General features: G+C 47.9%; 1 protein-coding gene across 3 annotated transcripts in view; it reads right to left on the bottom strand.

The window, feature by feature from the left end:
• The window catches only part of Cyfip2 (cytoplasmic FMR1 interacting protein 2), a 121,805-nt gene extending 107,672 nt beyond the window's left edge, over positions 1-14,133 (bottom strand). The window contains exon 1 of one of the 3 annotated variants that reach the window (XM_041675908.1): positions 13,982-14,133. The gene's annotated coding sequence lies outside the window, so the exon portion shown is untranslated. Of the gene's footprint in view, positions 1-13,688; positions 13,867-13,981 lie in introns of those variants that run through there. The other 2 variants (XM_041675910.1, XM_041675909.1) reach the window with 2 other exon arrangements.
• Between the last annotated feature and the right edge of the window lie 10,031 nt (positions 14,134-24,164).

The raw sequence follows: 24,164 nt of genomic DNA, 5'->3' as shown, positions 1-24,164 counted from the left end.
AGAGGTATACGTGAAAACAAGCATGCTTTCCTGGCCCGGGAGGCCAGTGTGTTACGCAACCTTTTACATGAGAATTATCCCATGTGTTCAGTCCATGCACATGCGCCTGTTCTTTCATTTCGGAAAAGAGAGTAATAAATTATTCTCAAATTCACCGTGCTCTTGAGGCCTGGTTTACCTCATGCAGCCGCTGTCTCTCAACATGAGGAGTCAGTACCGTTTATTTAATTCACTATCTTCATAACCAACTCAAAGTCAGCCCCCCAGCTGCTGCAAGATAAGCAATAGCCCTGAGCTCAGGAGTAATTTGCTTCAGAGCGGGGAGGCAGAGCCTCCTAGGCTGAGATGACTGACAGACCACAACATGACTGGGTGGGTCCTGGCACCGGTGCATGATGGGTAGCTAGAACCTGGCTTTGGAAATGCAGGTTCTTCTGTTCACAGCTCGAGTAGGATCTCAAAGCCATGCTCCTTTTTTACTTTCTGGAAGTAATGAGAAAATAAGGCGGGTTTCTTTTTTTTCCCAAGGTGGTTTAACAGTGGGTGGGGTTGAGCCTTGGGGCTGAACCTGCTACTCAGCACTGAACAGCCACTGAACCACAAGCTTGTGATTTAACCCCTGGAAAAAGGACCATAATTTATAAAAGTGCCTGTCCTTTGTTCTCAGCGTTTTATAACTGACAGCATGGAGAATACTTAGCAAGGCCTTCCGACGGCCCAGACTGAGCATTCAGGAAATAGTGTCAGAAAATAAAAGTACAAATTAGCAGGTTACTGGGCTCTTAGTCACAACTGGTGAATTCCCAGCAGGGCCCTTCTCTAAAACAGACTAGGAGCTCTCTTTACACAGAGGCAGCAGGTAAGGTAGGAGCAGAGAGATAAGACCCTGAAAAACACCCAGTGGGGCAGCAAGTTGGCTCCGCCCATAAGGTGCTTGCTATGCAAACCTGGAGACCTGGGTTCAATTCCCAGAACCCACACAAAAGTGAAGGGAGAGAACTAATGACTTTTGCACGTCTCTCCTTGTGTGCACAGTGCACAGACACAACACACACACACACACACACACACACTCTCCGAGTTTGCTCTCTGTTGCTATGAAGCACTCTGACCAAAAGCAACTTGGGGAGGAATGAGTTCATTTAACCTTACAGGTTATAGATTACCATGGAGGGAAGCCAAGGCACGCACTCAAGCAGGAACCAAAGCAGAGACCACAAGAAATGCTGCTAGTGCTGGCTTGCTTGGCTACTTTTCTTATAAGGCTCAGGCTCACCTGCCTAGGGATGGCACCACCCACAGTGGGCTGGGACCTCCTACATCACCTGCCTAGGGATGGCACCACCTACAGTTGGCTGGGACTTCCTACATCACCTGCCTAGGGATGGCACCATCCACAGTGGTCTGGAACTTCCTACATCAGCAGAAATTAAGAAAATGTCTCACAGACATGCACAGACCAATCTGATAAGGCAATTCCTCAATTGAGGTCCTTCTTCCCAAGTGACTCTAGTTTGAATCAAGCTAACAATCTCTCTCTCTCTCTCTCTCTCTCTCTCTCTCTCTCTTTTCTCTCTTCTCTCTTCTCTCTCCCCTCTCCCCTCTCCTCTCTCTCTCTCTCTCTCTCTCTCTCTCTCTCTCTCTCTCTTTCATGAATATCACTAAAGATTTTAAAGGCTGGTTTACATCAGATTTCTTTTTGTAAAAGTTAACGCAGAGGGCCTTCCTGATTGTGCTAACTCAGCTACATTGGGATCCTCCTGTTTTCAGAAAAAATCAGTAACAAATTGGCTTGTGGGAGTCTTGCCCTCTGCTCAGACTAAAGCTATGGCTTCTCACCGCTCAGCACCGAAGCTCATGGTGTGTTAACCACAGAGCAGATAAACACTGCCACGACTTTCCTAGCCCTGCCCCAAAGCATCGTCACTAAGATGTCAGTTCTGTATGGCTCTTTCATCTTGATTTCCCACCACCACTGCCCCATAAATTCAAGAGGGCAGCTACTGTCTGATGTTTTCCTCAAGAGGTCACTGTTAATAAGAAATAAATGCTTTCATCCATGTGAGTGATTGGCAGAGGCCCGGTACACGGGATATCTTTCTTTCTAGTTCAGCGCTTAGGCCATGCTTGCTTTTGTACCTTTTTGGAAAATGCTAAACTCATCACCGCCCTCCCAGTTTGGCTGCTTTTCTCTTCCTTAGGACCAAAACTCTCCCAAGTTGGAAAGATTAGGAAACTGTCATATTTGGGAGATCTACAAACACCTAGAAGCCAGAAAATACTTTCCCCACCTGCCCAGGTACCCAGCTAGAAGATACATAGACAGATGCCCACAGATATACATATACATATATTTATATACAGAAGGAAAATATTATGTGAATATACATTAAAATAATAAAACAAAACAATTAAAAGGGAGATTGTCCCATTAGGATAAAATGGGGTTGGCTGTTGAGTGAGCAAAACCCAAGAGTATGGCCTGCTTTTCTATCTTGGGTATAGCAGAGTGTGGCAAAAAGCTGTGTGGGCACAGAAGGTGGCCATGGCAGGATACAGCTCCATGGAGACCAGTGCCCTGTGGATTAGAGCCCCTTCAAACCTCAGAACCAGCTGAGCAGGAAAGCAATTATTCTTGCTCATCTTCCTGGTATTCCAGAGTGTGCCACGATGGGCCATGCAACCACTACTGAGTGCACTGGGCATGAAAGATTCTGCAGGAACAGTCTACAAGACAAAGGTCAAGGTTCCCAGCTGTCAGCCTTACGGGAACCACTTGGAGCTGCTTTTAGGGAATAACCTACACTGGGGATTCTTAAACATTTTCTCCTGTGATCTCTTTCAACCCAAGAAATGTTGACCAAACTACGGGTATGTAGAGGCATAAACAGGTATGCAAATCAAACGTTTACTGGTATCTTCATGAGATCTGACACCCTCTTCTGGTTTCTGTGAACATTATCTACATGTAGTTCACACACATACATGCAGGCAAAGCACCTATATACAGAAAAATAGATATATTTTTGAAATCATTGCAATTTATAACACATACCAGGACCACACATGGGCCAAGGTGGTTCCAAGCAGAGTGTACCAGTACTGTGTGTTGAGATGGCATGGGATGTGCAAAGTGTTTGTGTGTCCATAACCCAGGCTGCCAGTGGAGCTGCACAGTGCAAGCTCCATGGGTGCTCCAGAAACACCTCAGACTCATTATGTTTAATTTTGACCGCAGCATATTCGGGTGGCCAGATTTGTTACTTGACCCATTGGGGGTTCTGACCCACAGTCTAAGAAGCTGGGTTGACACCAACCTGTAGAATAAAGTCATAGGCTTGGAGCCGTCCATATGCTAAGAGAACAACAAACCAAATACACACACTGAAAGAGAACCATTCAAGATAGGGAGAGGTCCAGGAACTTGGGCAATTGAGTGCAGGGCCAAGAACTCCCACTGCACCACATCCTGTAAAAGCATCACCAATACTGTGGTATATCGGACGGAAGCCACATACTCTCGGGATGATTCTGGAACTGGAAGAGATGGAAGGGAACGATACCCTCTGTGAGAATCTCCATCTGAGCATCATTTCCTTTGGGCCTCACTGAACCTGCACATTGTTTCCTCGTGCTATGTATGGCAGCTTCCCAAGCCATTTGCTATGTTCTCTCCCCTGCTCTGACTAGGTTCCCCGAGAGGAGGCAGAGGTCCAGATCACATCCAGTGTCTCCGGTAGCAACACAGCTACAACTCAATTAGGCTTGTCAGCTGGTGGAGAAAACCCACACCTTCTTCTGACAAAAGAACTAAAGAAAGAAAGGAGGAAAGAAACCAAACAAATAAAAAAAGCCCAAGTCGTACAGAGAACGTTCTCAACCCAATAAAGAACACTCGATAAAGAGCAATGATGGTGTGTGTGTGTGTGTGTGTGTGTGTGGTGGGGGGTAGCCAATATCAGATTTAATGAGGGAAAGTGGAATACTTTCTCGCTAGGACCAAGACAGACCACCTGCTCCTGCCTTTATAGTGAGTGTCATCCTCGAGAATGTAGCTAAGAGAAAATTAAATAAAAGGAGCCAGATTAGAAAGGAAGCTGGAAAAAATAAGGGGGGAGGAATCTGTAGGAGGTTGGTGAGATGACTGAGCAGCCCCTACCTGCTGTCAAGCCTGAGGACCCGAGTTCAACCTCTGAGAGCCACATGGCAGAAGGAGAGAACTGATTCCAGCTGGTGGTCCTCTGACCTCCACAAACTTGCTACCTCCACACACGGACAAAGAGCCCATAAATAAATAATAAATACATAAACTATAATAAAAACTAAACGCCTTGTAAATGAACATCCATAACAACATTATCCACAACAGTCCAAGAGTATAAGCTGAGATAAAATCAGTACCCACTGCACAACATGATCTTATTCAGCAACAGAAAGGACTTTAGTTCGGATACATGTTATGACCCTGAATACACGCAAGAGCCTTGAAATTATGATGCTAAAAACAAAAGGCTCCACGATGTGTGATCCCATTTATACAGTGTGTCCAGACGATCTATGGAGACACAAAATGGACTTGTGGTTGACTAGGGCTGGGTTGGGACGGAATCAGTGATACGACTTAACGTCATGAGGTCTCTTCCGGGGATGCCAAATACGTTCTAAAATTATCTGAGATTGTGGTTGCCCAGGTTTGTAAGTTACTACAAATTACGGAAGTGTATGGTCTAAATGGTCAACTGTGAAATACTCCGTATGTCTTAAAGTTAAGACACTCACTCCCAAACTTAGTATTTTTATGAACCTATGAGTACAGCATGTACAAGTGGGGTACAGAGAGAGCTACAGATGGAGCAGAAGACAGGGGAGGGGATAAGCAGACTAACAGACAACCCCACCCTTCCCTATGGAGCAGCCCCCAAACTGACTTTTTGCCTCTCCCCTGCCTGGTTGGTTGCTGTCTGCTTGAGAGGGTCTCACTACGAGTCCAAGCTGGCCTGAAGCTCACAGCAGTTCACCAGCCTCACCTCCGTGGGACACACCACCACACCCACTGCCCTGCTCCTACATCTGCTCCGCTGTGGAGAAAAGACTTCTCAGATGACAGGAAACTGCCGGAGCAGAGGGCTGATACGTTCTGAAGTTCAAATTAAATGAGAAAGGAGGAGTTATCCAACAGAGTGCCCCTCCCAGTGATAAAAAAAAAAAACTGGGGCCCAGACAAGGTTCTTGCATGCAGTGATGGGGCTGGGCAGGGATTGCACTAGCACAGCAATCCCTAAGACAGAGTCTGATGTAGCAACTGACATTTAACTTGACATTAAGAAAAAAAAAAATCTGATTTTTCCAATGAAACAAAACACCAAGTAAGAAAAGAAATATAACATCTCTTAAGCCTCCTACTCTCATCAATGGTACACCTTAATGAAATAGATGTGTTACATGTGATTTGATAAAAGCAGAGATCTTAATAGATTGGGAACACGGTGTGATTAAAAAAAAAAGTGAATCTCTTCGATCCATATTGATCGCCATGCACAAAACTTAAGTCCAAGACCTCAACAAAAAGCCAACCACACTGAGCCTCATAGAAGAGAAAGTGGGAAGTACACTTGAACGCATTGGCACAGGAGACCACTTCCTAAATATAGTAGCACAGACACTGAGAAAAACAATTAATAAATGGGACCTCCTGAAACTGAGAAACTTCTGTAAAGCAAATGACACGGTCAACAAAACAAAACGACAGCCTACAGAATGGGAAAAGATCTTCACTAACCCCACATTGGACAGAGGGCTGATCTCCAAAATATACAAAGAACTCAAGAAATTGGTCTTCAAAAGAACAAATAATCCAATAAAAAATAGGGTACAGACCTAAATGGAGAACTTTCAACAGAGGAATCTAAAATGGCTGAAAGACACTCAAGGAAATGTTCAACATCCTTAGCCATCAGAGAAATGGAAACCAAAACAACTCTGAGATTCCATCTTACACCTGTAAGAATGGCCAAAATCAAAAACATTGTTGACAACTTATGCTGGAGAGGTTGTGGGGTAAAGAGAACACTTCTGCATTGCTGGTGGGAGTGCAAACTGGTACAGCCCCTTTGGATATCAGTGTGGCGATTGCTCAGAAAATTAGGAAACAACCTACCTCAATACCACTTTTGGGTATATACCCAAAAGATGCTTCATCGTACCACAAGGACATACACTCAACTATGTTTATAGCAGCTTTGTTTGTCATAGCCAGAACCTAGAAACAACCTAAATGCCCCTCGACTAAAGAATGGATAAGGAAAATGTGGTACATTTACACAATAGAGTACTACACAACAGGAAAAAATGACATCTTCAAATTTGCAGGCAAAAGGATGGATCTAAAAAACTTTATATTGAGTGAGGTAGCCCAGACCCAGAAAGACAAATATCATATGCACTTGGAAAACCAGCCTACAATTCACAATCACAGATAATCTAGACAACAGTGAGGACCCTAAGAGAGACATACATGGATCTAATCTACGTGGTAAGTAGAAAAGGACAAGATCTCCTAAGTAAATTGGGAGCATGAGGACCATGAGAAAAGGTAGAAGGGGAGGGGAGAGGAAGGAAGGGGAGTGGAAAAAAATATATAGCTCAATAAAAACAACTACAAAAACAAAACAAAATGAAAGTGAATCTCCAAAAGAGACAAGCCCAGAGTGTGAACATAGCTCGAGACTGGATATAGCTACTCAAAAACATAGACCCCAGGGGATCCCCACTCTGCAGGGTTGTCCTGGCCTACAAGTCTTTCAATTGCTTAGTTTTCAAAAGCAAGTGCATGTATTGCTTTGAGCAGAATTTTAAATTTTACTCTGAAAAACAACCCACAGACCTCCTTGTTAACAGTTGAGACACCTGGCCAGTACATAGCACCGGCTGGCTAGGCGGTGCCTCACTGCCTGTCCCCTAGGACCAGAAGCTCTGTCACCTGCAGCGTCTCTGTTCTCAGGGGATCTAAAGGTGGAGCCAAGGAGCATAAATCAGCCTCCACTTGAACATCTGCAGAAAGCCTATCTAGCCTTCTTGTTTTTTCTACAAGGAATCGGAAAGAAAGACCTTGTTGGGTGGGGCAAAGGGACTTGCCATTTCATTGGCCACTTTTCTCAGCTGCTTCTGGTGGCAGTGGGGTTCTGGAAGGCTTTTTGGTGACAACCAAAAGTAAACAAATGCCACAAGCTCAGAGCCATGGTCCTCAGTCCTTTATGGAGGGGAAGTCATTCCTCCATGGTGCCCAGTTGATTGTGCCCTCACTAGGGATTACCGCAAGCTGCCACAGTGAGACTTGTATATGTGGAGGGGAGCAGGCTTTCAGAAGCTCCGGCTAATGGAACCCGAGAGGGGCCTTTCAGGGTCAAGCACCATGCGGTATTGGTTGATTAGGGATTCTCTGGGGTTTGGTCTCTAGGTTGGCGGAAGCCTTCTTTGCTGTGGACCTGCAGCGGGAACGTGGCTCCAACTGAGGCTGACGTGGGCTCCCAAGTCACATTCACTGACTCTCCAGAAGCCAGCTTCTCTGTGACATTTGGCGCTTGGGATCTGGGAGGACAACGCACTAGGGAAAGTGCCTGCTAGGCAAGCATTCTGAATGGAGTTTGGTCTCCGGGGCCTATAAAAATAAAAACTGAGCCTGATGGCTGCTTGCTTCTAACACTAGTGCTGGGGATTTGGAGACAGATGAGTTCTTAGGGTTCACTAGTCAGCCAGTTGGGCCTAATCAGTGAGCTCCAGGACCATGGGAAATCCTGTCTTGATGATGATGATGATGATAACGATATCAAAACAAAGTAGACAACAGCCAGGAGTGACTTCCATGGCTGCACAGTTGACCTCTGACCTCCATATGCACAGACACACACATGCTTGTGTGGCTATACACACACACACACACACACACACACACACACAAGAAAATATGGAGGCTGGTGTGCTAGTAGCCTCAACCATGACGTCAGAATCTGTGTTGTAGAGGTTGCTACAACTCCCAGCTAAAGCACCGAGGCCACTGGGCTGCATTTTATTACGCACGAGGAGAAGTTTCTAAGTGTCCCCATCACATCACTGTTAACGCGCTTGTCCCTTGTGTGGAGTATGGTGCTGAAACAATGTGAGCTATTGATCACATGACCACTGCGCATCACAAGTACATCAAAAAAGAAAGAAAAAGAGAAAGAAAATGGAAAACCCCAACCAACCAGTTAAGAATCACTGAATTTGATCTTCTCTCCCTGGGCCTTTCCAACCCACAGGCAAATGATTCTGATGCTAGCTGGGACATTCACCTCCATTTAAGGACCATTCTTAAAGCCACCCTTGTGCAGCTTGGACCACCTGCCCAGGGTGTATGGGGTCATCAGTCTGTTCAAGGACATCCTGGCTATGTGCATTTGCTCAAACTACTGCCCACGGCTTTGTGGCTTGTTCCCTCCTCTTCTCAAACCCTACCCTGTGTCGAGGCCCAAGTCTAGACCGACCTATTCTGAATGCATAAGGGAAACGTGGCTTACATATGCCAAGAAATAGTTTTTTCTAGCCATAAAAACGAAATCACGTCAAGAGCAGGAAAATGGATGCAACAGAAACTCGCCATATTACGAGAATTATAAGTCAGTTTCAGACACAGACAAATATCACAAGTTTACTCTCCTTTGTGGGTCCTAGACTTTATACAGATGCACAAAATCTCGTAGGAACAGACAGGCGAGAGAGTAGAAGTGAAACTGTCTGGAGGAACAAAGGGGACGAATATGGAGGAGAGGGAGGAGAAAGGTGAAGGTGAGTGGGGGAAAAACGCTACAAGTGTGTTACATACTTACATGAAAATGGCTTTCCATAAGTCAGTTTAACAAAACAACGATCAACAGGCCGGCCGGCTTCGCTGCAGCCATCAGCAGAACTCACGGCTGAAACCCACCGCCTCCCATCCCATCCCAAACTGCTTCACCCTGTTGGAGACTCTCCAGCCACCACTGATGCCATGAATAGATTTCCTTTCTGGATTTGATGCCTTGAACTAGAGCAGAGGGAGGAGCACTGGGCACTGCAGAGTTCATTGCTGTTTAACGATTTGCTGTCTGCGTGAGCCAGTGACCCAAATTCATGCCCTCTGGTTAAAAAAAATAAATAAATAAAAAGAAAGGGGAAAAGTGAAAATATACCATGGTCCCTCAAGGCACCCTATCTACAGAAGTTTTCCTCATCTAAGAGTCTAAGAAAACATCTGTGGATAATTCTTCCATCGAATGCCCCTCTTGCTCGTTTTAAGAAGCGGCTCTGTATCGCTTTCCTACACGGAGCTGTGACGGACTGGAGGTCGGAGGGAGACTTTTCGATTTTAATTCTTACCTTGCCATTCGCGCTTTGTCGAAGTCAACCCTAAAGCAGCACATTTTAAAAGCACAAACTGAAAAGAGCTCTCGGCATCCCTCGCATGGAGATAATGACTCTGTGATGAGGGGTCTGCCCTGCATGTTCTTTAATCTCCTGGGCCTTCAGGGAAAGCTGGGCAGTCCTCTCAGTCAGCTCCAGCTTGCTTCTTAGTCCTCTCAGAGGAAACTGGTCCAAACCGAGGGAGTCTCCTTTCCTAATCAGCCTGCTACCTTGACTTTCTGTGGAAAGTCTCACATTTTATCACAGTTTATCATTGCTGTCCACGTGACAGGATTTAAACTGGAAAGTCTACCCTCAGTGTTGAGCGAGGGGTGCCATCCCATTGGCTACAGTCACAGAATAAATAAAAAGGAATAATAACAACAATAGTAATAATAATAATAGAAGAAGGAGGAGGAGGAGGCTGAGCACTGGCATTCATCCTTCTCTACTTCCTGACTGGGGATGCGATGTGACAGCTGCTTCACACTCCTGCGGCCATGACGGACTGTACCCCTTTAAACTGTGAGCCAAAGGAAATCCTTCCTCCCTTCGATTGCTTTGGTCAGTTATTGGGTGATGGCAAGAAGAAAAGTAAGTCAGTTGACAACCACACAAACTCCCTCCATCCCACCTAGAGACGGAAGCCCAGCACCTCTACTCTGAGAAGATTGGCCACGGAGGCCATCATCCGATTAAAAGGCCCCACTGATGAGGTCATCACTGGGTCTCTTCCTCTGGAAGGTCCTAGTTGCTTTTCTCTGTCATCACACTGATTCTGAGCTGACATGAGGCTTTCAGAATGCCACCCAGGCAGAATGAGCCCTGCAGGAAAGTCTGCTGCACTTGGCCCTTCCCTCTGCCACCATTTATCTCAAGCATGTGCTCTCAACTCACTCCTCCTGTCACCAGGATCTGAGAAGCACGGCCAAAGTGGATGTCTGCTGAGGTACATCTCACACCCACAGCCCTCGGTACAATGGCCATAGCTATGAAACTACCGTCCAGACTTCTGCATCCTGAGCGCCATCCCACACACACTGTGTGGATCCTGGAGTGTCTCTGTACAGATAAGGGCATCACAGGACCTGGGGACCTGGACCACAAAGTGCCTTTCAGTTCCCTTTTGGCTCCATGGTACAGGGAAGCCACAGATCCAACTCTTACAACAGACACTCAAAACACACTTAATAAAGAGTCCCTTTAGGAATGGAGGCAGCCTTCCAAAGGAGCCATGCACCGGATCCTCTTTCTCCTCCTCTTTCCATGACTTCTTCTCCAACTGGGGGTTCACAGACATTATCTCATCCCGGGGGCTCTGGTGGTGACAGACAGGTAACAGGGGGAGCAGACTGCTTTCCAGTGCTCCATTGCTGAAGTCAGAGAAGGCAGTGGCCATGCTAAAGGTACACAGCGAGCCAGGAGAAATCCCCCGTCCTAAGTCCACTGCACTGCTCCGTCTGTCACCGGAGTAAAGCCGAGCTTGCCCTTGACATTTTGGTTTTGGTTGCAAAATGCTGAACACACACAGAGGAAGAAGTTCTTCCTGGACTCCGTGTGCTGAAACATGAGAGTTGCCTCTGCTCACTTGCCCACACCCCTTTCCTCCTGCCTACTCAAGTTTGGCCACACTCACTTTCAGCAGCTGCCAGGCGAAGCCCTGGCCAACACCTTGTCTGATCACACACCTTGCCAATGCCTTTGGCACACACCGCCATTGATCCGGCAGACCAACTCCCCTTGAAAAAGCAAGATGCATGTAAGCCCCAGAGGTGGAGAGGTTAGAGAGGGCTGGGAGTTAGCAGTACACATGAAACAGATTCTTGATGATCTTTTAAATCATGCATCGCAGCACTGAAGATATAAATAGGGGAGTGTCCGTGTGCCACACATTCTGTTCGGCACGCTCGTGCATCCTTCATTTAATAAGAGCATCCAGAGATGTCCCGGCCCCTCCCCCACCACAGCTGGCCTCCCATTCACAGTCTGCAAGGCGAAAACTGCCTGCCGCCTTCCCTTTCCACTAACCACCTCCAGCTACAAACGCAAGGCCATCGGCCGGACCCTAGCTATGGCTTTGCTTCTCAACACGACAAGGTCAAAGGCCTTTCACAGAGCCTCCAATGAGGTGACTGGCGTCTGCTTTCGTCAACTATAAGTGAATAATTAATACTTGCCAGTAAAGAAACAGACTCATTGTTATGGTGGCCACGTGGAGGCTACAAAAAGGCCATGTTGTGAAGCGCTGGGTAGAACCCTGGGGCGAACAGTGGCCCAAAGAAGCCTCGTGGAGCATGGAGGCTGAGGCTGAACTGGGAGGACAGGAGCCCTATACTGTTCTACAGCCACACTGGGCCCAATGCTAATTAGCTCGTTGCCTATTCATCCCCTAATTTAGCTTTCAGGTCGATGACAGTCTCAGAGGCCCACTGTTCACAGAGGGGGCACAATAATCAGAGGGTACATGTCCTGTTACTGGGGCCCTGTACTACTTGTTAAATTACTCCTCCATGTGATCTGATTGAGCAAAGATCTCCAAATCGAGACAGCTGTATAACGCCACCTTTGGCCCGATGCCTAAATTGGGCTTTTCCTTTCCATTTTCCACCACACAGCCAACAAGGCAGTCTTGGGTTCCTATACAGCCAGTCGGATCTGGCCAGGAGATATAATAAAGAAGCTTACTGAGCTAATGCCACTGGCCTGGGGCTCAGTAAGCAGAAGCACCCAGAGGCACACTGGCTTTATACGCAGCAGCATGCTCTTGTGGCCTCATAAGAGTCAGGGCAGATGGCAGCTAGCTTCGGTGAGGAACTCTCTATGGGAAAATTTCACACCCCACAAGTAGACACTGGTGAGCAACAAAAGCCTTCTGGCTACAGTAACCCCTGACCTATTGCCACAAACTAACTCCCTCTCCTCCCCTCTCCTCTCCTCCCCTCCCCTCCTCTCCCCTCCCCTCCCCTCCTCTCCTCTTCTCTTCTCTTCTCTCTCTCTCTCTCTCTCTCTCTCTCTCTCTCTCTCTTCCTGCCCACCAGGCCATAGCAGCCCTGACTCAGAATGAAGCCGACAGCTGCTAGATATGCCATTTTGGTGACAGGATCACTCCCACATCTAGCCTACATCTGAAAGTCAACCATGAGAGATATCAAATATTTTGCCTTCTGCTTTGCTTGTCTCCCATCCTCAGCTTCCTTTCTGATCCCATGACTTCAGAGGCACCTGCTCTGCATCCAATAGGAAAACCTTTTGTATCTAGCTCTTCAAGATAGACACCACTCACTGGCTCCTTTCTCAAGCAAGTTTGACAGGAGAGAAGGAACACACGGAGCATTTCGTGGAGGGGGAGAAGGTTCTGGAGGGGGTATGGTGGTGGGGACAACTACCTCAAGGACTTTACAATCCTGACTAGATATGAACCTATATTTTCGTCTTCCAACAAGGGAGGGGGTGCACTGAATGCTAGGTATGGGTTCCAGCAGGGCCCGTGCCCAAGAGTAAGACTGGTTACTTCCTGCCCTAAGGGGCGGGGGCAAGAGGTAGAAATGGTAGTTGAGCAGCCAATACGCTCTTGACTTGAGCCCCTGCCTGCTGTTTGTCCCCCAAGTCCTCCTGCCCAACTGTGGAGCTGTGGCCACTAAGAAACTGGGCAAGCCAAGTTCAAAGTCAGGTTTCCTAATCAAGGAAGCACCTGGACGGTCGCGGTAGAAAACCATCATTTGCCTGGACCATCCTCCCTGCCCCCACTCTTACCACAGGCTATTCCTTCCCTTCCTGTGCACACAGGAGGGTTTACTTCCCTCAGGTGATATGACCATCACTCACAACAGACAGGTGGGAAGCTACACGTGAAGAAAATCTTGCCTCCTAGGCTTCCCTCACCCTACCTCCTCCCTCCCCCACAGTGAGCAGAGAGAGAGAGGTGCTAGCATAGGCCAGAACGCTTCGAAGCAGGTCAGCCATTCCTCCCGGCTCATTAGAGCCCTCCTTTCTCAAACCGCGCCGCTGCGGTCCCGGCCCCGCCCGGCTCCAGTTCACCGGGGGTAACCGGTACCCCACAGCCTACCAGGAGGGCCCAGGCGGCTCTAGGTGGCCTTGGCGGAGTGATGGTGGCCGCGACCGCAGAGGCGGGGACCGGTCTCTTCTGTACCTGGGCGCAGGGATTTGCCCCCACCCCCTACCCCTGGCTCGTGGCCCCTACAGGTGCCCCTGGTCCTCAAGACTATCCTTGTCTCCCCTTGGGGTGGGCGGCCCTGGCCCAGGCCACGCACCTGCTGCTGCTGCTGCTGCGGACGCCGCGGGGACCTGCGCGCTGTACCGGCGCCTCCTGGGAGACGCTCTCTGCCCAGGGCGCCCGGTACGGCGGAGGGGAGAAGGGGCAGCGCTGGGCCTGCAGCTGGGCCTCCAGGGACCCGGGGCCGCGCAGCCTCGGGCGCCACGCCAAGCGCCCCCAGCGGGCTGGGAGAAGTGGCGCCCGCCCCTCGCGCATCCTCAGGAGCGCATCCTCCGCCCAGGCAGCATTTCGGTTCCCGCATCAGCCCCGACATGTCCAAGAGTCCCTTACCTGGGTCGGTGGCAGGTCGAGGTTAGGGGCCCGAGGCTACCGCAGGGCCCCGCGCCGGGGCGCAGGATGCTTAGCCCCGCTCCGCCGCTGCGCCTGCAGCCCGCCGCGCCCCGCCCGCGGCCCCGCCCCTCCGCCCGCGGCAGCTCCTCCCCTGGCCACCGTGCCCGGCCCCTTCGCCGCGGCTGCTGTCACACAAAGAGCCGGAAATGGCTGTGGCGAGGGGCTCCCTCCGCACCCCTGACCTGCAACCTCCTGCTACCAAGGGCCGCGATGGACTCATACCTTCCGGCTTTAAAGCACTCAGCTTCCCGACTCTGGAGGTGGAGAAGGAGGGACGCCTTCTCTGCAGCTGCCTCCATCATCAGAGACACCTGCCACCCCAGAAGGAAGGAAGCTTCGGCTTCATTCGCATCTCTCCAGTGTCAAATTATTTTCAAGTCGTTATTTCTCCATCACATCTTTATCGACTACCTGTTTTGTTCCAAGCATTTTTGTCCAGAGCCAAGTATGCACTGGCGTACAATAGAGCCCCTTACCCACTTGGAGCTTATTATCTGCTACCATTAACTGACCTAGCAGAGGTCCAGTGACAGCTGGGGAAGTCAGCTGAGGAGCAAGCTGAGCTAGGGGTTGGGCCCTCCCACTAATTGAGCTTGCTCCTTAGTGCTCCACCTGTGGTCAAGAATAACTTCTACGGCCTGTGGCTTATAGCGTGAAGGCGCTTTTTGCTAAGCCTGAGAGTCTTGTTCAATCCCAGGATCCACATGATGGAAGGAGAGAGAAAGCTACCGTAAACTGTCCTCTGATCTCCACTCACAAGCGCTCACACACATATTCACACCCATGTCTACACATGCACTCAATAAGTGAATGTAATAATTTCAAAATAATGAGAAACGTCTCCTACTTTTCCATTTCTTAGAGTAGAACCCTGCAGCTATCATATACTTTTTTAAAGCAAGGGTCTGTTTCAACCTCATCCAGGATGAACTAACTGCCTTGTGGACTAAATCGTGATACACGGACTTTGAAGCAAACCTAGAAAAAAGCTGAGGAAAAGCTTAGGGCTTTTCGAGGAATCTGTGCTCCTTGAGATGCAGCCTGGAGGCTCTTAGATAGTCCTGACCTGTAGGCAGGTCAGCATGGTGCTGCTCTGATTGGGAGATGCAGCTGTACCTGCAACGGAGGGAAAAATAGTTGACCTCGGTGCCTCTTAGGGGAACTAATTGGAAAGTGCTTGAGACATTGGAGTAAGTCTTTAGAAATAAGGAATAAAGTGTAGTAATAAGGCGGCTGGGATGCTGGGGACGCAGCCCCGCCGCCTTATTAAAATGGTGCCCAACGTGGGGCTCGAACCCACGACCCTGAGATTAAGAGTCTCATGCTCTACTGACTGAGCTAGCCGGGCGGCTGGGGTGCCAGGGACGCAGCCCCGCTGCCCCATATTACTACAATAAAGTCTTGGGTCGAGGGAACCTTCTGCAATGCTTGTCAGAGTTCACAAATTTGGGCGAGCCCAGTTGTTCCCTATAAATGGCTATTGATGATAAACCACTTTATCCAGGTCTCAGGAAAGTACTTGAGAAGATTTTGATGATCTCACATACTTCCCCAAGTGCTCAGAATTCATGATCCTTTGTGGTTTGATGTTACATCACCCGTCTAATTTAAATTGCTATTTCAGAAGTGATGACTTACATATATAGCAACACACATACATTTTTCCCTCTCTGATGCCATGTGAGAAAGCTGTGGAGGTGTTTGTGGAGGATGGCTTTAAACACAGAACTCAGGTTTCTTTTTTAATTATTATTCATTTTTTTCACCATGATTGTCAGAATTTTGATCTGCAGTGACTACACATGCTTAGGAGTGAGACTCACAATTCCGCGGGGGGGGGGGAGGTGCTTCATCCTAAAGAGCAAATTATTTGGAGTGTTTTTTGTTAGGAATATTTCTTAAGACAAGCCTCATCGCTGATGCAAAATAACTCCAATCAGACCAAATAAAAGATGCCCATATTTAATGCAATGCTCCCAGGTGATACCAGGAAAGCAATGAGAGGAAGAGAGAGAAGGGGAGACCACACAAAACCCAGAGACCACGTGTTCATTCTCTGGGGGTGGGTAGTTTTAATAGCACGTGGGAGTGGTCTTGACCCACCCTGGGGAGGGGTCATCGTCTGGCAGGCTTTCTCGGAGGTGGACTTTGGACTAAGGCAACTCCCAGAGGAGGGGTCTTGACTTTGCGCCTTTCGGGGAGAATTTGCTTGGAATCAATAATGTAAAATAAACGACATTTATCTTATATATGGCTATATTTTATGCAATTTCATTTTCTTTGGCTGTTGAGTTCTGCTTGATCATGGAATAGAAGCAGCATGGATTTCCTCAGTACTGAATCAAAAAGCCGGAGACTTGCCTTTTTGTTTGAGTTTTGCAACCAACTGAAGAGTAATCTTCAGCAAGAAATTCTGTGGTCCCCCTTGCCCCGCCCCGTTTCCCCATCGATAAATGTAACCAGCTTGGCTACAGGCCATCATCCCTCTGCACGTAGAGAATTGCATGAGTTAAAACAGAGGGCTTTTCCACCTCAAAATTAGGGTGCTTTCTTAGCTTCACATTGCCCTTGGATGGAGCCCAAACTCTATAACCTAGTAGGGGGCCTCATGATCTATTAGGGTTCTTCCCATGTGAACAAATTTGCTATGGCTTAATGAAAAGGAACCCCTTTTAGTTCCCCAAATTTGATGTGTCCTATCTTCAGTTTGACCCTCGTACAAGCCAAGCTTCTTGCTAGGGAGGCTCAGTTCTCCCAGTCCTTCCCTCTTCCACGCTTTCTTCCAGGTCATCTGCTTGACTTTTGCTCATCCTTTTGGTATTTCCTTAGCTGTCACTTCTCGCAGGCTCCTTCCTTGGCTGACTTAGGTATGGAGTCATTGTCTCTGTTCCTGTAGTTCCCTAGTCATCCTTCTGGGATTCCATTTACTGTGCTGTGTTGTAGCCGTATCTACACTTTCCTGTATCCTACATTAGGCGTTATCTGAGAGAGCGGTGATGTTTCTGTCTTGCCTCTTGAAGTATCCTCAGAGCCTGGCCCCGAGTCTGGAAAAAAAGTTCAGAAAAGCAGTTGAAGAAACAACTCAAGGTGAACCTTTACCCTTTGCCATTGAGATTTGCTGTTGTCCACTACCCTGAGATTGCCTTCCTATCTCAACCCAGTGAGAGGATTGGAGCTACTGAGTGAGAACTGTTCTGATATTTGTGAAGCTAGACATCATGTATTAGGTTCCATGAACGGTGACAGCACTGACTTGGAGAAAATGACTTAGGTTATGTAGTCTCCACTGGAAACCGTCACCAGACACTGCTTCCTGGCCACCAGCAGTGGAGGAACTTGGAAGGAAAAATACAGCATAAAACTATTAACCGGTGCATCGCTTCATTTAACTTCCACAATTTCTCCATTAGGAGAATACAATCCTGTGTTTCACTCTATAAATGAAGCAGAAGCCCATAAAGGAACTTACCCAAGGTAACGAAACCACACCTATGCCGTCTGCCGCAGTGGCACACTTCACTTCCCGTTTCCAGAGAAAAATCTCCATATTCATATGCTATTATTATTCTAAAAACATTCTTTTAAAAAGATTTGTTTATTTATTATGTATATAGTGTTCTGCCTGCACACCAGAAGAGGGCACTAGATCTCATTACAGATGGTTATGAGCCACCCTGTGGTTTCTGAGACCTGAACTCAGGACCTCTGGATGAGCAGCCAGTGTGCTTAACTTCTGAGCCATCTCTCCAACCCCCCCAAATCATTCTTAATATACATTGTTGGGCTATAGTAAATTAAAGCTGAAATATAAAAGAGCTGATGAGCTGGCTTAGTAGGGAAAGACACTTGCTGCCAAGCCTGGTGATTTGAGTTTGACCCTGGGGATCCATTCGGTGGAAGAAGAGAATTGACTTCCAGCGATTGTCATGTGACCTTCACAGGTGCACCACGACATGCATGTGCCCACACACAGACATAAAATAAGTAAATGTAACCAGTGAGGAATTTTCTAAGAAGGAAGATTAAAAGGGGCATAAGTGGGAGATGGAGCCAAATCTGAGCATCATTTGAAATGGAACAAGAAATAACACTGTGTACTCACTAGGTAGCCCTTCATATTTGTTCTAGGCATTTATATTGGTAGCAAGTAAAGAAACACTTCCTAATCAGTGACATAATCAAGATGGGTTGCTATAGAGTGCTCTCTCTATATCCATTCTCTAGATGGGATGCCAGGCCCAGAAGGGGGAAAGGTCACAAAACGGTGGCTGGTCCCAGACTCTAATTCTTCCTCTAGGGAACTAGGTGGCCATAGTCTTCCTTAGACTCTAAAAGAATCTGCTAAAGAAAGCTTTCACCTTGCCCCTGACATTCACGGACTGCTGCTTTGGCCCCTGTCCTCACATCAGGGCTTTTGTGTGGACGGACTGCTTTCAAGCTCACGCAACCCTCACGTGTAGCTCTGTTGTGTTGCAGATGGAACTGTAAGAACCTGCTTTCTGTTGAGACCTTGCTACTCCCCCCACCTGGAGGAGCGTCCCTTCTCATCCCTTCTCTCCCCACTGTATTTCCGGCTTTGCCTTTGTTGCCGACACAGCAAGAGGCCTAACCTCCCGACAGTGAAGAAGATTTCATTTTTTATTTAAACAAATCCTATTTACGATCATTTCAGATAATAACTAAAAAGGAGGACCTTACAAACCCTGAAAGTAAAACCCAGGCACCGTTCCTAGTTCCCCTGCGCTCTCCAAGCCAGTGGCTCCATAATCCTGTCACTGAATGGTTGAGGGCACTGGGACATAGAGATAGCCAGGGTTGAGACCCTCATTCTGCTACTGACTAGTTGTAGGACCGTGAGTGATTGCCACAACTCCCGGAGCCCTGTTTTCTTTATTTGTAAAATTGGGAAGCTATTTCTGTTCCCTCCCCTCAGGCTCTTGTGAAACACAAGTGAAATAAGTCCCCTAACAGGATAAACAGAATCTGGTACACGAGGAAGGCTCAAGAAATAACTAGTGTTGCCATTGTTAAATGTGGGCTGCTTTCTGGATGATCCCTAAAGAGGATGCAGGGCTCTGATGAAGTTTCACGGTCCAGCCAAACTCCGCAACCCAAAATATATAGGTGTGTAACCTCTCTGCCCCTGCTTCCTCCTCTGAGACACCCACTCCTTAGTATTATCCCACAAAGGCTGGGAAGATCAAACAGCCTTAGGCAAGGCAGTGCTTCTGAAAGGCCAAAACAGGAAAGCAAGCAAATGTTTGAGTTGTTTGTCTCAGTTTGTGGGCACATCTACCCCTAAATCAGTCTTTGAGAAACAGGAAACTCCCCCCATAGCAGCTCTGAGAGTGTAGAGGGATGGGAGTGGGTCACCAACCAAGAGGCCGCGGCATCAGAATCTGCTGGGCTCCTTCAGCCAACTCTCAGGTGACTGTGACTGTGTGCGCCTCTCTAGAAGAGAATGACATTGGTGTCTCCGTCACCGTTTCATTGCTTTGAAGAGACCTTGTGACCACGGCAACTCTTAGAAAAAGAAAGCATTTAACTGGGGGCTCGCTTACCTTTTCGGAGGCTTTGGCCATTGTCGTCATGGCAGAGAGCCTGGCAGCACACACGGCACGGGAGCAGCAGCTCATCTGCAGGCAACAGGCAGAGACTGAGTCTGGCACAGGCTTTTGGAACCTCAAAGCCCATCCCTGGTGACACACCTCCTCCAAGGCCACAGCGATTCAAGGCGATGCCTTCTCATACTTTGAATCCTTTAAAGAGGTCCACTCCCTGGTATCTAACTAAGCATTCAATTATGTGAGCCTACGGGGGGCCATTTTTATTCAAAGCACCACAGTAGCTGAACACACACACACACACACACACACACACACACACGATATAAATTATCTCTACACTGCTTCTAACGGTATCTGCATGATTCTGCTGTTCTATAAGCCGAAGCTACACTATTTCTTGGGGAGAATCTTCTCTAAAAAGCTTTTGATATTTTTTGATAGCTTCATGCATAGACACGCACAGTCTAATTATTGTCCCCACTCCCTCCTTTATCTCCTTCCTGCCCACCACCCCTCCCCTTCCCTACAAGTCTCTTCCCCACACTCCTGTCTCTCTGCGTTGTTTTGTGACCCAGTGAGTTTAACCAGGGCCATATGGGCGACCACGGGTTTGGAATGGTCCACTGAACCCTTATGCACTTCCTAACGGGCATATACCTGAAGTCAACATCTATGGGTAGCCCATAGTTCAGCAGGGAGTTCCAAGCAGGCCCCTCTCTTGGGGAAGAATCCTTTTTTATTTTTTCTAGCAGTTCTTTGAGAATTTCATACGATGTATTTTGGTCACATTCCCTCTTCCCCTACCTCTTCCTTCCCTCTTAATCTTTTTGGTCTTCACCCATTAAGACCAATTTGTACTACCTGTGCCATCTTGGGTGTATGGCCTTCGCCTGGAGCACAGGGGCAACGTGTTAAAAGTGTTTAAAACCCTCCCTCTCCCAGCAGCGGCACCTACCAATTGCTAATAGCTTGGAGAGGGACTTTATGTCTACTTCCCTGCTCCATGCTGGGCTCCGGCCTGGACTATGCTCACATGGGGCCTGGATAAGCTGTCACAAGTGCTGTGAGCTCCTATGTGTAGCTGCTGTTCTGTCCAGAGGTCACTGCTGTGCTTCAGTCACCTAACGCCTCTGGCTCTTACAGTCCTTCCACCTCCTCCATGGTGATCCCTGAGTTTTGGGAAGAGGGGATGTGATTATAGATAAGGCTGAGTGTCCCAGTCTCTGCTTCTCTGTACCATGTGGCCAGTGTGGGTCTCCGTGTTAATCACCATCGACTACAAAGAGAAACTTTTCTGAAGAGAGTTGCATTAAGATGCATTAATTTGTTTTGTCACCACGTGGGTAAGCTAGAGGGTTCTTGGCGGAGTGGGTGTGGGATCTGGCAAGTTCCAATGGAGGTCTGGGTCCCTGCCACGTAGCTGCAGGGTGAGTTGGATGGGGTTGGGTGGGGTTGGATCTTGGTGTCATTGTTTAAATGCTCAGATACCTGCCCACACCCACATAGCTGCTTCCATTACTCTTGACACGATGGGTCTGGGGAGCCGGCTTTGGTGCACTAAGCCTCCAGTGCCTCCCTTAAGGCCACTGCAAATTCATCCGAATTCTAACCTCAGAACACATGCTTACCATGCAAATACAGCTTCCTCCTCTATCCACATGCCTCATCTGAGTTCCTGGGATATTTTCTGTCTTGTCCTTAAAATGATGGGTCTGTGTTGGGAGATTCAGGGGAAAGGGGCCCTGCAGGAAGAATCCCAAGGAACAAATCCATTTGTCCAGCTTCCTTTAGAACTCTCCCTTATATCCTAGTCAGGGACCAAGCTCAGAACTGAGTCCTAGACACAGCCCAGTGGAAGTCCCATACTCTCCTCCCCATGCGTAATGGACCACAGAGCAGGAACGGATTCTTGCAATGGACTTGGGCATTTGTGTACTGAGACACATCAAATGCCCAGCACACCCAAGCCCTGAGAGCAGAGCTTGAAGGAGGAGTTACCGTCAGCAATGACAGGAACTTTGACCCCCAGGAGCTGCCTGGCACCCTCACAGCAGACAGTGGCCTGGCACTCTGAGCAAGAACCAGTTCGTTTCTCTTCCATCAACTCTGCCTTTCTCAGTTCAACTCCCTCCACTGCTGCTGGAATCTTTTAAGTGATTGTCTCTTCCTGATCAATGAAATTTCATCTTCATGGACTTTTCAAATATGCCCCTTTTCATCTACCCTTTACTCTCCGGGTTTGCCCCCTCCCTTCCCCCACTCTCCTCACATGGCCCTACTCAGGGTCCCGTCCACTCTGGACTCCCAGATGTCCACGCCTCTGGCTATGCTCTCCTGCACGTCTACAATAAACTTTCTCCTCCACCATACTTAGGAGCAGTTATGTCCTTCCTTTTTCTTTCTTTCTTTCTTTCTTTTTTTTAATTCAGAAACCATTTTTATTTAAGCAAAAACTGAGGTGTCAGCAATTTGGAACGCAAGCCACAGACCCTATATTTGTAAAACATAGAGCTTTATTTTTGCCACATGCAAGTGTTGACTTGTGGCTTCTACAGAAGATAAGACATATATGCACTATTTTTATCTTGAACATGAGCAATAAATACCCTCCTGATCCAGGCATAAATATATAATCCCAAACATTACAAATTGCAAGAGCTACAAAGTACAACTGGAACCCAAGCCTTTCATCAGGGGATTTTCTGCGAATACACAGCACCATTTCCAAAAATGTAAGAGAATCCCATATTCCCGTAAAGGACACTGAAGAGGTGCACACATGTCTGTCCCAGCCTCCATGGAGCTGAGCTTAAGGAAGACAATATGGGGGCCGGTCTTCGAAACCATGCCACAGACATCTCTCAGTTCCAGTGTTTTTCTTCTAGGCTGAATGTCCCAGAAACCATCTCTTAATTAACGGTTCCAAAAAGAGAATATGCACTAGGCTGAGAAGTAGACAGGGATGATTGTGGCCCAGCTGAGGAAGACTGTTTTCTGAATGACAGAGTTTTATGTGGGCACAGTAATTATAGCTGGAAGGGAGGCATTTGAGTCTCAAGTCAGTCTGAATGCCACGTGACTTACAAAGAGGGATCCGCAACTCTGATCCCTTCTCTAGGAGCTTTATCTGAACACCTTGGGAGAATCAAGTGTGCCTGGCACCAGGGAAGAGCCCTCCTGCGAGGGCTCCAGTTGGAGGCTGAAGGGATAATTACTGGGCAGGAGATTGGTTCAAAGTCCTTTGAAGTTCTGGAATGAATGGCCTCAGGCAATGTGACTCTGGTAGGTTGGGAGAATGAAAGGGTTAATTCCGGGTAGCTTTGAAGTTGTGAGCTCAGGTCCTGGTGAGGATGAAGAGGAAGACAGAGAAGAGTCCTATTTCAATGTGGAGCGTCCCACTGCGCCCCCCAGTGGTCTATTCAGGAGCAACACCACTGGGTGGTGCTGCACTGCTTAAGGGCTGACTTCGGTCTAGTATTAATCGGCTCAGCAATCCACTCTCAGCAGGAGGCAGTGTTGAAAAGGGTGGCATTTCAATCTCTGTCCTTCCCAGTTCTGTCACTCTTACGGCACAGCTGTCTGGCTTTTGAAAAGACTGAGTTCTGCTTTCTGTAAAACATCAATAATATTGTGCCATCGGGTTGGTATGAACTGATTCTCCAGGAATGGCTTGTTGCTCAGAATAGACGCATGTGACCTGTATAAGTGTCAATCAACAGCAGACATCTCATGCATTTTGGAAACACCTCTCAGTGCTCGACTCTATGTCCTTCCAGATAGCCTGAACAAGGGCAAAAATCCTCCTTCTTTTGCTAGGATCTTGAGAGTTTTGAAGTCTCGATCTTAAGACTGCTAAACTCCTAAAGCCTAAGAGAACGCCAAAGTCTTGAGGCCACAGGGACCAGCACTGTGCTGCCCTCTCTTGGTTCAGGTAGGTTGTGCAGATGCCTACCTAAGAGGTTAGAATGATGAACATTCTATAGTCATTGCCTCAGCATTCTGCATAGACCAGGAGCCCCAGCCACCCACGTGAGTCACTACGACAGGGCCATTGGATTAGTAATAAGCCGATGCCTTGTTTTGTACCTGTTGATACCTGACCATCAAAGGCCCTCTCATTCCTGGTCAATCTCAGACACACAGTGGTCCAGCCATGGGGTCTAGAGGGGTCATTTCACTCTATGCACCCAATGAAGCTTTCTATGCTCCATCGAAGAGAGGTGGCAGTGTGCTCTGAAACCTCACGACATCCGGCCTCTGGCACAAGCAGCCACCCCACCACATTTAGCAGGAAGTTGAGGCTGGCAGGCTCACAGTTAGCAGAACCCTCTGGCTAATCACCTCTTGCATTTCTTAGAAAAAGAATGAGGCTTCCCATTCTTCCATTTGTAAATGGGGATACTGTCTTGTTGGGTCAAATAAAACGTCTCTTGAGTATTCGACCTATGCTTAAAATACTAATAAAAAGAAGAACGTGGCCTATACCTGCTTCTCCCTATTGCTAAGAAGGGGAGGAAATGCTTCTGAGAGCAGGTGATGGAGCTTTGAGATAGCAT

Source organism: Microtus oregoni, unplaced genomic scaffold (assembly GCF_018167655.1).
Source record: "Microtus oregoni isolate MIOR12 unplaced genomic scaffold, Mior012 000027F_ref0000203, whole genome shotgun sequence".
NCBI lineage: Eukaryota > Metazoa > Chordata > Mammalia > Rodentia > Cricetidae > Microtus > Microtus oregoni.
Note: the sequence above shows the minus strand (reverse complement) of the source record. Positions and strands in the feature narration are given on the sequence as shown.